Genomic DNA, 16718 nt, shown 5'->3' on the forward strand with positions numbered 1-16718 from the left:
GCCATAATATAGGCTCTGTTCAGTAAAGAATCAGTTCTGATAAATTGGCAATGAGAGGTAGAGTATTATAGAAATGTTGACTCTTTAACAATTGCTATCTTAACTTCTTCATTTTTGTGTAGACAGTGGTGGTGGCAGCAGGATGGGTGGTATGTGTGCGTGTGGAGGAAATTATTAATACCTCTTAAAAGGCCTTTAGAAGGTCTTTTAAGTAAAGATGCCATACAACATAGTATTATTATAACTTGTTGGAATTGATTTAAAAGGCTTAACAAGCAATAATACAGACTCATTTGAAAAGTCTGTGAGCAGAAGAATGACCAGGGACATGGGTGGAGTGGGTAAACTTCTGAATGGCAGTCAGATTACCTCTTCTGTCTAGGAAGAACATAGAACTGATCTGCATGGGACAAAAAGCACTTGCATAATGAAACCAAAACCCAGTGGGAAAATCAGGACACCACAAGGAGCTCAAAGTTTTGTTTTGCTTTTGTTCTTTAAACAAGGGAGTGGCAGCTAGCCTGATGGAACATTTTTGTGTTAGAACATTGTGACAAGGGGGAGAAACCTTAATTTCTTTAATTCTTTACCGAGAACTCCTTGCTTTGTCTTTGAGAGTGGGTTAAGCTCATTGTCCTGCCAGGGATTATTGGAGAGAGTCAATGGTGGGAGCGTTAAGAGCCTGGAAGCAAAGTGTGAGTACTGTCCCTGGAAGCAGGGAGGTGGGATAAACCCTGGCTGCTTCAGGGTCTTGCTGTGATCTCTTTAACATCCACTGGTCATTCTGAAAATCACAGTCAGCATGGAAACCACTTCACAACACTCGTTTTATTTCCCCTTTTTTTGGTCCATTGCTGAAAAATGCATGAAAATCTTGTAAACTATAATGTAAGAGGGCCCCAAATCATGGTGATTTTGTACCTCTTCATTCAAGAGGTAAGAGTGAGCCCAAAAAGGGCAGCTCGAGAGTGGAAGGTGGGAGGCCCCATTTATTTTCTTGTAATAGCTCCAGCCTAAGTTGCCTTTTATCCACTTAGGCCCACATGATAAGTTCACTCTGGAAATCTCTTCAGCGTGGCTGCGTGCAGATGTAATCGGACCTGGTCTGGGTCGTCCTAATTGCAAACAGATTTCTCCCCCTCTGCGGCCATTCCTAAGCAGGCAGTGGTCAGAGCCTTGCCAGGCTTTTCTGGCATCTTCTTCCTGCTTTGTTTCCAAATCTGCATTTTTCTTTGAGAAAAGACGTATGAGAGATTGTAAACAGGATAATTATATGGCAATGTGATTTTCAATGCAGGCTTTCCTTGCAGATTATTTTGAATGTGTAGGGGTTTGTTTTGGTGTGTTTTTTTCCCTCTCTGCCTGTGAGTCAGGGAGATAAAATGTTGTTTTGAAAGTGCAGTATATGGATCCACTAGAAACCTCCTACGATGTTGTTTAGACAAATGGTGAAAGATTATTGGGGGAAGCAGCAAACAAAAAGGAAAAAAGGGAGGAAAGAGTAGGCGCACAGGTCTCTGGCATTTGGCTCCCATCACTGAGGGTGTGGGGTCTGTCCCTGCTCTCCATTCTAGAACAGCACGGAGAAGGAAGGAAAACTGTGCATAAATACAGCTACAAGTTCAGACTATTACTACAAAGCTATCGTTTCTGAAAGGACAGTGCTCTGGTTGAGGAGGTTGAATGTGATTATTTGAAAGAACACATCCTTCTGTGCTACCCCTATGCTTCATTAAATTTTCCACTGCAGTCTGTAAAATCAGATGGCCCTGAATCTAAAGATGGGACAGGGTAATGTTAAACATATGCTCATCCTTCAAGTCACATGCATAGACACAGCACATTTATTTATTTTTGGTGCATAAAATCATATAATTTGTGGCTATTTGAGGTAAGGGGTACATCAGGGCCCACACTCACGGCCACACAGGTTGCTTGGCACAGCTCCAAGCATGCGGAATATGGTGTGTAATTGCTGCCCCTGGAGCTCCACAGCAAGAGAGCCCCGGGACAGTACTGTTTCTCACTGACATTTTGTCTCCTGTGCCAGCATGCTTCCTCCAGTGGCACATACCAGGTAGTCAATCAGTTTTGTTGGATAAATTGCCAGTGTGCTTCCAGAAGATTGAACTTGTTAATAATCAAAGTATAGCCAGGTGTGGTTACATGTGCCTGTAGTCTCGGCTACTAGGGATGCTAAGGTGGGAGGATCCCTTAAGCCCAATAGTTCAAGGCTGCAGTGAGCTTTGATTGTGCCACTGTACTCCACCCTGAGTGACAGAACAAGACAAAAGAAAGAAATAAAGATCAAAGTGCTGCTGTAAAACAAACTATTGATTCCTTCTCCCAATAGCTAGAGATGCAGGGATAAAGAAAGCTCCATCCTGCTCTCAGGAAGCTACAGTTTCGGGGGAGGAACATGTTTATAGGAAGTATATGAACAGCACAGAGGGGTCACAGAAGGAAAGTCAGGAAAGCAAACTCTGCATTCTACAGTCCCAAATATCAAAGAAAACAATGCCCATGTCTGATCTGTGTCATTTCCCTCATTTTCACTGGGAGAGGGGAATGAAATATTGGAGCATAAGGATTACTCCAGATATATTAGAATCTATTCTAGTTTTGAATAATAGAAACTACCATAACCTCTTATGTCTCTCCTTCAAACATAACATATTCCCTTTCTCAAGAATTCTTCCTTCAGATATTGTGGAATGACCTCATGTTATAGTTAGGCAATCCTATGCTGATGCGTATTAGCTGTGTGACCTTGAAAACATTACTTATTATGGTGATTTGTTCCCTATAAAAAGGGAATAATATATATTAAATAACCATAAATGTCATTCCTTCTCCTCCATCTCCCACCTGGAGGTACACTTTGCAAGTTCAAGTTTTTGTAAATAGCCCACTTAACATGGAGAATGGTTAGTAAACATCAAGTGAGAACAAATGCCGCAAGGATTCTTAGATGGCTACTAGTTTACCTCTTAATCATCTTAAGCCTAAACAATAGCACTACTATTTCTCTTCTAAGACTTTCCTCAGGGAAAGAGATAGAAGGTATGGAGTGAGATTCAAAAACTTGAAATATCAATGGCATAACAGTATCTTTTCCAAATGAGAAGTGTCTCCAAATGAGAAGAATACTGTCTCCAGCAGTATTTTTTTTTTTTTTTTTTTTTTTTTTTTGAGACGGAGTCTCGCTCTGTCGCCCAGGCTGGAGTGCTGTGGCCGGATCTCAGCTCACTGCAAGCTCCGCCTCCCGGGTTCCCGCCATTCTCCTGCCTCAACCTCCTGAGTAGCTGGGACTACAGGCGCCCGCCACCTCGCGCGGCTAGTTTTTTGTATTTTTTTAGTAGAGACGGGGTTTCACCGTATTAGCCAGGATGGTCTCGATCTCCTGACCTCGTGATCCGCCCGTCTCGGCCTCCCAAAGTGCTGGGATTACAGGCTTGAGCCACTGCGCCCAGCCTCCAACAGTATTCTTTATGCACTCCATTCATAACATTAGTAAGGCAAATCTTTCACAGGTTATTTTAAAAATTCAATATATTAAATGTTTATTTTCTTCAGGACTCCTCTCACTATATCTTTATTTTAAAAGTTCTTGACTACTGTGTCTAATTTCACTTTAGAGGCAATTAAAGGCTTACTGAAAAAAAAACATTTCAGGAAAGTATATTTGAAAGAAACACATGAAAGATGGTCAGCAATCTCTCTATTAGTCCCACAGCTAGAACCGGTAAGAAAAATCAATGACATTTTAGTTGATTTCCAAGACTCATTTACAATTCAGTTGAACTTACAACTTTCTTCCTAGAACATTTTACTGATGGCTGCTAAATAAGAAATTTCATTTCTTGGTCTTCTGGTTATGCTATTAATTATCATCAATATGCACCTCCCCCCCCATAAAACAGAGTAGGAAGAAAAATTAGAGCTTTATGTAATTAGATACTGGTTAACATACTGGCTCAGTAGCTTAGCTGTGGCTAATTCTACAGTTAACTCTAGATTATCCATCCATAGTTAATGCATAAGGCAGTAATCATATAGCATCCATGGGGTGCCATCTGCTTCAGTAGGTACTGACAAACAAAGATAAATAAGATCATAACCTCATAACCCACCTGGACATTTTTCTCACTACTGTATCCCCAGCACTGAGAAGAGCATTTAGTGTATTATAGATTTTCAATAAATGTTTGTTGAGTGAATAAATGACCACATAGATCTCTCTTTCCAGAAAACCACTGTCTAGGTGGGGAAACTGGTGTGTATACCATTAATTCAATGTTGCAATGCCTGAGGTGGCCTCCCTCAGCCCCTCATCATAGTCTCCAGACTTCCTTTCAACCACCTTATGAAGCTCTTTTTTGATTACAGAGTAAAGTGGAAAGAGATTCAAAGTAACAGAAATCCGGTTTTAATTTTTGGTTCCATTACTAGCTGTATGACTTTAGAAAAATTATTTGCCATATTTTATCTTTAGTGTTTGATGTATCAAATGAAGATACTAATACTTGCCATGTAGGGCAGCTTGATAAGAAAAAAACACCTAGAGGAGGAGAATTAAATGTCATTGTATAAAACCTCCAGTCCAGAGCTGGGCACAGTGGCGCCCACCTATAGTCCCAGCTACTTGGGAGGCTGAGGCAGGAGGATCTCTTGAGCCCAGGAGTTCAAGGCCAACCTAAGCAACATAGTGAAACCCTGTCTTTAAAAACAATAACAACTCAGCTCAGGGCTTGTTACATAGTAATCACTTAAGTAACTGTGAATTTCTTTTTGATCCCTCCTCTTCTTCCTTCCCGGCATCCTCCATCACACTGCATCAGCCTTGCCTCTGCATTACTGCCCTGCTAATCACTCTAAACCAGTGGTTGTCTAGCCTGGCTAATTTCAGAATCACCAGGGCCCAGCCCAGACCTACAGAATTAGCATCTCCTGAGGATGAATAGAAACCTATAGAAGGCTCACTCTCACTCCAGGTGATTCTGATAATAAATTGTGCCTGAGAACCTCTGCTCTCCATCAATGGGATGTTCCTTAGGGCAGTGGTTCTTATATTTTAGTGAGCATCAGAATCAGCTAGAGGGTTTGTTAAAACATAGATTGCTAGCCACACCCCCAGAGTTTCTGATTCACTAGATGTATTAGCCCATTCTCATGCTGCTAATAAAGACATACTGAAACCAGGTAATTTACAAAGGAAATTTATTACATGGTAGCATGCAAGAGGGCATGTGCAGGGGAACTCCCCTTTATAAAACTGTCAGATCTCATGAGACCTATTCACTATCACGAGAACAACATGGGAAAAACCACCCCCATGATTCAATTACCTCCCACAGGTCCCTCCCATGGCACATGGGAATTATGGGAGCTATAATTCAAGATGAGATTTGAGTGGGGACACAGAAAAACCATATCAGTAGGTGTGCAGTAGAGCCTAAGCATCTGCATTTCTAACAAGTTTCCAGGAGATGCTGATGCTGCTGGTCCAGGCACCACAGTTTTTGAGGTCTTGTTTAAGGTCTTGCTACTAAAGTGTGACGCACTGACCAGCAACATCACTGGGGAGCACCTTAAAAATGCAGGACCACGTGCCCCATCCCAGATTTACATTAAAGTTTGAGAACACAAATGTAAGGAAGAGCTTCACAAAGGAAGCTTTTAAAATGCAGATTCCTGGGCTTCATACACTAAAGATTGTGTATGAATAGAGTTTAGGAATCTGCATCTTAATAATCTCCCCCATGACATTCAGATGCACGAAATTCCTGAGCCAAGAAAAGCCACACCAAGAAAAGCACTGCTCAAGAGATTTGCAACAGCAGTTTGTTAGCTACAGAATCAATAAAGGTGCTTGCTACTGAGTATGCGACTTAGAGCCTAGCCAGACGTGCTAGCTGTCTTGCTATAGCAAGGGTCCTACCAACCAGGTAGACACACTGGACTTACTATATTTCTAGGTATCCATCAGAGATTGTGTGTGCTTCCCAGTAATCTAATCATGACCTATTAGAATAAGATAAGGATTGAAATGGATTCTTTTTGAAGACAGATGCCAAGTAGAAGAATGTCTAATATCATTACTTATACCCATTAGTCAAGGCTGTTTTGATTGTTAATTATAGAAACCCCCCTATCTAGCACACATACACAAAATGAAAAGTGGGTTTTATAGAAATATATAAGGTATCTAATGAAATATAAGGTAAGTACAATTGGACAATGTCCTTTGATGATCCAGAATTGAGGTTCTTTTCTGTGGTTGATTGTATTTTCCCAAATTGGCTGCAACAATATTTTACATCCTACATACTCTTCCTGAACCTTGACATTCCCACACCGAGAGCTAGAATCTATGTCCCCTTCTCTTGAAACTATGTGGGCCTTTGTAAATGCCTCAAGAGATAACAGGGTCATGATGGAGAGTGGTAGGACACTTCCAAAGCTATATTGTAAAAGGTGATATGGCTTCCATCTGGCTCACTGTCTTAAAATTTGACCTTTTGGAACCTTGAGCATCCATATAAGAAGTCCGGCTGTCCTGAAGCTGTCCTGCTGCAGAGACTACTTGGACTGGCCATATGAAAACAGAGAGAGACACCCAAGGAATCTTAGTTGTTCCAGCCCCAGAACCTGACAAGGAAGGTACCCAGAACCTGGTAAGGAAGCCATTGAGATGACTCCAATGCTACCGTCCAATAGCAGCTACATGAGAGATTCCCAAGGAGAACCACCTGGCTGACTCCAGAACTATGAGAGATAATTATAACTGATTGATGCTGCTTTACACTACTATGCAGCAATAGCAACTGGAATACTTTTGTCTAGAGCCCTGTAATTTCTCCTCTCTGTTTCTCTCTGCTTGTCTACTTCATTTTCCTCTTTCTGTCCACAGACAAAGTTCATGCATTTGTCTGTGTATTGAGATCAGATAGCTGTTTATCCACACCACGTGCCCTCCAGAAGATTTAATGTGCACAGGAATAATCTGGAAATTTTGCTAAAATTTAAAGTCTGATTCATTACTTTTGTGATGGGACCTGAGGGTCTGCATTTTAAACAAGTTCCTAGGTGATGTTGCTACTGGTCTGTGGACCACTAGATTGACCTTTTGCTATTTGCTTTCTCTCCCCTCCCCAATATTAAATTAAGGGAGGAGACCACCCCTCATATCACCTTATGCCCAATTTCTGCCTCCAAAGAAAGAAGAAGTAAAAACTAAAAGGCAGAAATGAAATCCACAGACAGACAGCCCGGCACCGCACCCTGGGCCTGGTAGTTAAAGATCGACCCCTGACCTAATTGGTTATGTTATCTATAGATTACAGACATTGTATAGAAATTCACTGTGAAAATCCCTATCCTGTTTTGTTCTGATCTAATTACCGGTGCATGCAGCCCTCAGTCACGTACCCCCTGCTTGCTCAATCAATCACGACCCTCTCACATGCACCCCCTTAGAGTTGTGAGCCCTTAAAAGGGACAGGAATTGTTCACTTGGGGAGCTCAGCTCTTGAGACAGGAGTCTTGCCGATGCCCCCGGCCAAATAAACCCCTTCCTTCTTTAACTCAGTGTCTGAGGAGTTTTGTCTGCAGCTCGTCCTGCTACAAAATCATTTGAAAACAAGTTGCAGACCTTGTGATAGTTTACCACGAGATTCTCCAGTGTAACTCTCCCAAGATTTTCTATATAATCAGTATATTGTTATATATGCCACAAACTTATTTTTAAAAGCTTTATCTAAAATATAGTCCATATTTAAATTTCTTCATTTATCTCAACAATATCTTTCGAAGCAGTTTTCCCTTCCTTTGATCCAAGATGCAATCAAGATTAAGCACCTTTGATATCCTATAATCAGAATAGTTGCTCTATCTTTTCTTTATATGTCTTTTAAGAGACTAATATTCTTGGAGAGTCCAGACCAGTTTTCTAATAAAGTGTCACACAACCTGGATTTGACTGCTTCCTCATGAACAAACTCTAGTTACACATTTTGTCAAGAATTGGTGGCTTGTTATAATCACCAATTACGTAGTTTACATGGCAACATATCAGGAGACTCTGAATGTCAATTTGCCCCTTTTTTGGTGATGCTATGTTGGATCACTTAGTTGATAGTTGATGTCTTTCATGTTTCTTTTCCTTTTTTTGTTGTTGTTTTTTTTTAGACAGGGTTTTACTTGGTACCCCAGGCTAGAGTGCAGTGAGATGATCACAGCTCACCATAGCCTCCACCTCCTGGGCTCAAGCAATCCTCCCACTTCAGCCTCATGAGTAGCTGGGACTACAGGTGCATGCTACCATGCCTGGCTAATTTTTGTATTTTTTTGTAGAGACGAGGTTTCGCCATGTTGCCTAGTATAGTCTGGAACTCCTGAGCTCAAGTGATCCTCCCTCAGCCTCCTAAAGTGCTGGGATCTTTTTACAGTGCAAAGAAGTTTTTTAAAGAGAGGCCCCAGCTGTCTTCCCCTCTCATCTCATTGGCCAGATTGGATCACATGATCACCACTAACCCATTCACTGACAAAGGAGATCAGTGTCCTTTGACTAGCTTGGACCAATCATGATTCCATCCCTGGGGTGAGAATTTGTCAAGCTGTAGGAGAGCTGACTAATGAGGGGAGCTATTAGCCTAGAAGAATGGCTTTTGGGTAGACAACCAAGAGTGCCTGCCACATTTACCCAATATTACAGAGTCAGTTAGAGGACCAACTGCTCTCTGATTCCTATTCCAACATAGCATGCTGCCTCCTTAAGAGATTAAGGATTTATTGCTTATAAAATACTTTATAAGCCTCTTGTGAGAAATCCAATATTTATTTGCCCTATAAGATAAAAACAGGAATTTTTTTCTTGTTTTCTTTTCAGCTTTTCTCAGTCTATGATTCTTCACAGTGTTATAATGATACAGCTATTTATAGCCACTACCAAAAAAAAGACAAAAAACAAAAAAAAAAACAAAAAAAAAAAAACAAAGTTTTTCTTTCCAAAATGGGCCAATAAGTTTTATACAGAATAAGTTTATGGGATGTAAATTGTATAAGTTTAAAGCATTTCTCACTCCATTATTCTTTCAAAACATTCCAGAGATGGAAAATCAAAAGGAGTTATAATTCCATCAGGACAAGAAGTCAAAATTGTGGATACTTTCATGAAGTTTATCAGGACAGTTAATAACTGTCATCCAAACCTTTCTCTTCTGCAGAATTGGTTGGATATTTGTAAAATGTAGTTGTCTTATGAGAATTCTGGCACTTTGAAATATCATTCCAGCTGGAAACTAGACATGAAAAATATCAAGGTGATTCCGAATCTCTGAAAATGTTTGGTTTAATTCTGAAAATTAAATGTAGTGCCCTAGGGCGGGGTACAAGGGCCATTGATTGTCCCAACTAAGTGATTATTTTCTCCTAGTTGTAGTAATCTATTGTTCTGTGCTGTCAGGCAATACTCTATATCTTGTGCTTTAAAGGATTCAGAGACAGCTCTTTTACTACTAGCTTGCATAGGTCTAAAATTTTAGCATTTGAGTTTCTAAGTCCTCCTTCCCTATTCCCAGCAAGAAACTCCACCTACATCCAACCCCACCCTAACTGGGCCAAAGCTATTTCCCCTCCTGTTTATCTATGTAAGGGGGCCCACAGGCATCTCTGCATAGACCTAAGCCACCGGCACCCTCCACACATCTCTCAAGCATCAGCCAGTACTTTAGCAATGGAACTTTAGTTTCCATTGAGACTTAAGTGCACAGAGACCCAGATAGCCATGTGAAGAATGGGCTTTGGGTAGAGAGGAGAAGTGGAGGTGTGTAGGGAGAGGAAAAGGGAGGGAATATCGCAGGCAATCTTTACCTGCTTCACAATTTTGCCAAAACCAAGCTCCCATTTTTATAGCTCACCACCACTGTTTTCCATAACCACTGACCCTGACATTCACCAACCCTTTCTTTCTTTACTGTAACCTTGACTCCAGTAGAATGGTGCTTGTGGTTTATCTAACCTTGTGTCACCCTGAAACAAAAAAAAACAGGAGATGGCCAAATACCACAGAGAACTGTGGGGTTATTTTTGTGTGAGGCCCAAACAGGATTTCTACATAGATTTGTCATCTCTCCCATACAATGAATGGGTTTTAAAAACGTGGAGAAATTTCTCAAAACTATTCCAACTATTTTGTTCTTTGGCATTTACCCACATACCCCAAGAGAGGTAGATATGAAAAAACAATATTTGACCATGTAGCTATAGTTACAGGCCACAGACAGCAAAGGGAACAGATTTTTTGCCCTGATTCTGTCTCCCTGGATAAACTCTGCTCACCACTTAAATCTAAGTGTTCCCTAGACTCGATAAGTGACAGGCAGTGGGAGAAGGTAAAGTCAAGTCTAAATTGAACATTGAATACAAAAGCACCTCCTTTCCAAGAAAAATTCCATTTTATGGTAAAATGATAAAAATGCCCCATTCTTTTGTTTCGATGAATTCCAGCCCTGTTTATGCTGATTTCTCCAGAGGGAGAAAGAGAGACTGTTTCTTTGAAAAGCGATTGACACAAAAAGACTCGGGTTCAATTTGGTTTTATCCTGAAGGTTTGAAGTAAAACAATTCTTTGTAAGAATTTATAAATAAGACATTCATTAATTAAGCTTCACAATATTGCTTTGAAGTGAATACTACTGAATTCATTTAACCAGTGATAAGATTCTGGCAGGGAAATTGAGCAATTAGACTTGTTCACTAACGCATTTAAAAGCCTAGAAAAAAAAATCCAGGAGTTCCCAATGCCTCGTTCTCCATGTTGAATTACTCTTAGGTGTGGAATCAGATATTCACTGTTTAATTGCAGTAGGAAGGGAATTCTTCTGTGACCCAGACAGAATTGTCAGAATAACATAGACAAACTACTTGGAGTATCAGAATTTCCCATCTGAAATGGATATCCAATGCCTGTCACATCTAGAGGAGGCCTCTGAAGTCCATGAGTGCCGTCACCTCTTTCACAGAACTGAGCATCCGCCCTGACCCCTCTCCAGTTCTGACGCAATCTCCATCCCCAAAGTCAATGCTGCTACTGAACATTTCTGATACTAACAATCCAAGAGCATCTGGAGTCTCAGAGCCTTTCCCTCACGGTCAGTGTAGTTATCCCTGATGTACCTCTGCCTGCGTTTGATTCCTCTTTCCACATCCCATCAACACCCACACACATTGACTCACTGTTGGTCCCCAAGTTCAGCCATTTTGTTGTTGTTGTTGCCACATCAAGTTATTTGGGTCTTGATTACAGTACTGTGTAATCATTATCTTCAACATTCCTTTACTTCCAGTTTATCTTCTGTCCATTTCAAAGATGTCTGCCATTTTGTGTCATAAGAAATACATTTAATATCTGCCCATCACCCTCCAGTCCAACTCACTTCTCCTCATGAACTTCCTGGTCTTCTCCCCGGATGTCTAATTTTCCTAGTTCTCATCTTTTACTCAGGCAAGCAAGCCCTCTTTGATGGTTAATACTGAGTGTCAACTTGATTGGATTGAAGGATGCAAAGTATTGATCCTGGGTGTGTCTGTGAGGGTGTTGCCAAAGGAGATTAATTAACATTTGAGTCAGTGGGCTGGGAAAGGCAGACCCACCCTTAATCTGGGTGGGCACCATCTAATCAGTTGCCAGTGTGGCAGGAATATAAAGCAGGCAGAAAAACGTGAAAAGACTAGACTGGCTTAGCCTCTCAGTCTGCATATTTCTCTCGTGCTAGATGCTTCTTGCCCTTGAATATCAGGCTCCAAGTTCTTCAGCTTTGGGACTTGGACTGGCTTCCTTGCTCCTCAGCTTGCAGACAGCCTATTGTGGGACCTTATGATGGTGTAAGTTAATACTACTTAAGAAACTCTCATTCATATATATCTTATTAGTTCTATCCCTCTAGAAAACCCTAATACACCCTCCCTGGGGGTCGAGTGATATAAGCACTTTCTTTTACCTCTATGTCTTTGCTACAGTGATGTATCCCTCTGATTTATATTCATGCTTCAGGATCACCTCATTCACTAGCCTTTCATTGATACAGATGCCCCATTTCTTATCCATGCTTTATTTATGCAATTACACATATTAATTTAGCAAATATTTATTGATATGTCCTAAATATGAAGCACTATATGTATTAATAAGAAGGACACAAAATATGCATCTTGAACTCAAGTATCTTACTGTCTTGTTTGAGAGGTTAAGACACAGAGGGGTAGCATAAATAATCCTAATACACAGATGGTATTAAATACTACTAAAATGATATAGATAAGGTACCATGAGAATTCAAACCCAGAAAAAAATTACTTCCAAAAAAAGATGAGCAAGAGCACAATTGGGAAATAGTTCATGGAAGAAGTAGCTTCATACCATAGCCGTGTACACAAATAGACCAGAGAAAGACAGGTATTTCAGATGTTATGACAGTACCAGCAAAGACATGGCGGTGGGAAGAAACTAGAAGACAGACAGGATGGAGTTCGGGGGGGCTCAAATGAAGAGGATATAAAAGGATGTTTGGGGAAATAAATGCGTAGCAAGGTTCTTGGCATTGAATGATATGCTAAGGTGTCTTAATTGTTGCTTTGTAGCCCTTAAAAGCTTGTGATGAGTAAGATGATTGGAGCTGAACTCCAGCAAGACCCCTCTGGCATGGGTGTAGACAAAAAGGAGAAGTTACTTTACAAAACGTTTACAACTGACTCCAAGGAAACAGCATTGAGACCCTGAATTAGGGTAGTGACAGTAAGAATGAGAAGGAATAAACATATCTAACAGAGATTCCAAAAGTAGAATAAACAGAAATTGGCAACTGGCTAGAATAGAGGATAAGAAAGACTGAGAAGCAGGAAGTGACTCCACGATATTTTATTTTATTTATTTATCTTTGAGACAGGGTCTCACTCTGTTGCCCAGGCTGGAGTGCAGCAGCACAAGCACAACTTACTGTAGGCTCAACCTCACTTGGGATGGCTCAGTTGACCCTCCCACCTCAGCCTCCTGAGTAGCTGGGACCACAGGTGTACACTACTATGCCTGGCTAATTTTTTTTTTTTTTTTTTTTTTTTTTTTTTTTTTGAGATGGAGTCTTACTCTGTCACCCAGGCTGGAGTGCAGTGGCGTGATCTTGGCTCACTGCAAGCTCCGCCTCCCGGGTTCGTACCATTCTCCTGTCTCGGCCTCCTGAGGAGCTGAGACTACAGGCGCCCACCACCACGCCCGGCTAATTTTTTGTATTTTTAGTAGAGACAGGGTCTCACTGTGGTCTTGATCTCCTGACCTCGTGATCTGCCTGCCTCAGCCTCCCAAAGTGCTGGGATTACAGGCATGAGCCACCGCGCCCGGCAGCTAATTTTTTTAAATGTTTGGTAGAGTCAGTGTCTCCCTGTGTTGCCCAGGCTGATCTGGAACTCCTGGGCTCAAGTGATCTGCCTGCCTCAGTCTCCCAAACTTCTGGGATTACAAGTATGAACCACTGTGCCTAGCCCCACGATTTTATAATGTAGTGGTATATGGAGGCACTAGACATATAGATGCTCTTTTATTCAGTTAACAAATACTTATTGAGCTTCTGCTGTGCACCCAGAAATAGGCTACAAATTGGAGATACGGTAGCAAATGGAAAAAACAAAATAGAACCCTGCATTTAGGGAGCTGCAAATCTGAAGGAAGAGCTACAGATACAGACGAAAGTATTAGGGATTCTATGGTAGAGGCTGCCTCCTAACAGAGGGAGCCAAAGGAGTGAGTGGTTAAGCCACTGTTGGATGGAAGGATCCTCAGAGACCAGGTTGTGGAAGAGGCAGATGCATAAGGTCATGTGCACCACTGCCAAGAAGCTCGCCTGTGAGAGCCTTTCTCTCCTACTCCTCAGAGGGGTCTTAGCCTCAAATGAAACAAATACATGGATTCTTTCAGTGTTTATGTTAACAAAAAAATATAATTTCAGTTGTACTTGTATCATGTAATGGTATCAGTTTATATAACTTGTGGTGGGGAAGGAAGGGGATTGACAGCTTGATGAAGTGAAAAGAGTTCTAAATGAAGGCATTAAACCAGGCTTGCTCTCTGCTTCTCCCACTGGCCAGCTGGGTGATCTTTTATTTAACTTCTCTTGGTCTCAGTTTTCTTATTCATAAAATGTTGATTTTTAAAAAAAACCTACTTAAACCTGTTTATGTTGTAAAAAATCAAAAAATAAATATAGAAGAAATGTACAAGTCATGAAATATTACATAGTTACAAAATATTACTAACCATATCTGTTTCAGTCAAAATTTCTATAGAAAGCAAATGGCAGACTCATATTAGATTGGAAGAGAGTTTATTTACAGAGAGACTGTTTATAAAGTGCAGGCAGGGTTAGGAGAATAGGGCAATGCTCCAGGGAGAGTAACATCAGAGGAGATGTTATCACATCTGGGCCCAAAGGGACAAGAGGCCTGAGTCACTGTGGGAATTGGAAAAGAGAAAATCCTATGAGATGTAGAAGGCATCTGCAAGCAAAACAGTAAAGAGGAAGCCCAGGAAACAAATACCTCGCTTACCCTCCTCCTTTCCTGCAATTCGCCACTGAGAAGTCCACTGGCCACAGAGCCAACCAGAAGCCAGAGAGCGGGAGATACTAGTGGATGCCTCCTTATAGGTCAGCCTCTGGGGTCAATGAGTTGGGAAGAAAAGATACTATCGGACCCAATAGCAGTGGTTATCTATTCATCAACTTCAGTGAATGCAAAATCAACCAGGAGAGCTTGTGAGAAATGAACATTCTGGGCCCTTCCCCAGAAAACTGATTTTGTAGACCTGGAGAAATGGAAAGCAACAATGCACTGGGCATCCCAAGAGTCTCCTACACATGGTCACTGGGCTGCATTTTGAGAAACCAGAAGTAGATATTTAATTTCTAGATAGGTTAATAAGTTATCTGAAGGAGTCTGGTTTCATATATTATGTTCAGCTTAACCAAGTTATCATGGGAAGGATGTTAAGAGTAAGTTCAGACTAACCCTTGAGGAAAGAAGGCATTTGATCATCTTCTCAAGTGGCTTCTGTTTCCTGGAGGCTGCGGGAGCCACAGAGTTTATACTTTTGCTAGGACTCATCATCTGACATAGTTCAATAGGAGCTCTAAGACCTTCCTTTGCTTCTGGATGTTAATAACCAAATCAGTAGAGAAACGAGATGTTGGCTACAATGTTACCTTTCCTTATGCATTTGTTTACCCAAATAATGTAGAACATCACCTTATAAGGAAGAGTTTTTTGTTTTTTACAATATCCTGTTACACTGGAAATCACTGCACTTTTCTCCATCTTTGTATCCCCACCTCCAACACACTGAGTACATGATAAGTGCTCCATAAATGTCAATGGCCACCATCTTATTACTGGACATAAAGGAAAAATGAGTGCAGTTTAAATGTTTGTTGTAAAATGTAGTTTGCATTCCTAAAAAACAACAAACAAAAAACTTTCTTTTAAAGTGGGGAATTCTACTTTCCACTTAAAACCAAACCCAACAAAAGTTCAAACAAGTTTTTAAAATTGTATGCAGTTGCAACATTCCTCAAACGTACTGAGTGGGTCCAGGAAAGAGAACCCCGCAAATTGCCGTCTGTCATTCCTCACAGGCTCCCACCTACTGTTTTGCACTTCTGTGTAGTTGTTATTCAAAGTAAGTGAAATTTTCTAGAAATGATTAACTTGTGAAGATGATGCAACAGTGAACTGTAGGCTTCACTTTTTAAGAGTATTTCAGTGTTTCCATCATACACGCCATTTCATATGTGTGCACTCACAACACCATATCTTAGCAACTAGATTACATAGTTTCAACTAGATTACATAGTTTCAGCCTGAGAGTGAATTTATTTCATTCCAGCATACACTGCCCATGCAGCACCTGTTCAGTTCAGAAGACATTAAGCATTTTGCACACACCTACACATCTTCTTGGGGCAGGAATCACAGCTGCTTGTAATTTTACTCTAACTGTAACCCCGAGTGTGGAATAGAACTAAAATAGCCAGTTATGAGCCATTAAAATGAGAAATCATGCAGATGATCCTTTCTTGGTAAGGCCTCAAAATTGTAAAATAAAGAACAAGATAATTATTGAATAATTTCCAAATGCATTAGGCACAGCTTCATTATTTTCTGAATATGAATACTGTTTTCAAGATTTCCTTCCATAGAATGAAACAGTCTATCACCATAGGAAAATATATTTTTACTGCACTTCTTTTTCTACTTTTATGTCCTATAAATATAGAGATGATAATTAATTTCTGGACTCTTAAAGGCACCCACTTAGTCTGACCTTCTAGCCAGTGATAGTTCTTCATTATCTGAAAGAAAATGAACCAAAGACCATCATGTCCTTATTTTAAACTCTCTGTGGTTGGCTAATTGTGATTCTATTATGTATGATACTCATTGTTTTCTGATGGTTTCTGTGTTAGTGTGGTTGCTTTCAGCTTCAAGTAACAGAAGACCCAACTTATAAAGGCTTAAAGAATGAAGGGATTTGTTCTCTCATCACAAGAAGCCCCAAATACGGGAGTCTAGAGTTGATTAACTCAGCAACTCAATCACGTTGTCAAACACCCACGTTCTTCCCATGTTTATACTCTTTCATCTCAATTTCTAGAGACTCAAAAAAGACAGTG

The 16718-nt window shown here is 40.6% G+C and overlaps 1 long non-coding RNA gene across 1 annotated transcript in view; it reads left to right on the forward strand.

Moving 5' to 3' along the window:
* Positions 1–553: 553 nt before the first annotated feature.
* Positions 554–16718, forward strand: part of LOC144333387 (uncharacterized) — a 70763-nt gene continuing 54598 nt past the window's right edge. Inside the window, exon 1 of the long non-coding RNA XR_013402006.1 lies at positions 554–695. This is a non-coding gene — a long non-coding RNA (uncharacterized LOC144333387). The remainder of the gene's footprint in view (positions 696–16718) is intronic.

This window comes from Macaca mulatta, chromosome 12 (assembly GCF_049350105.2).
Source record: "Macaca mulatta isolate MMU2019108-1 chromosome 12, T2T-MMU8v2.0, whole genome shotgun sequence".
Taxonomy (NCBI): domain Eukaryota; kingdom Metazoa; phylum Chordata; class Mammalia; order Primates; family Cercopithecidae; genus Macaca; species Macaca mulatta.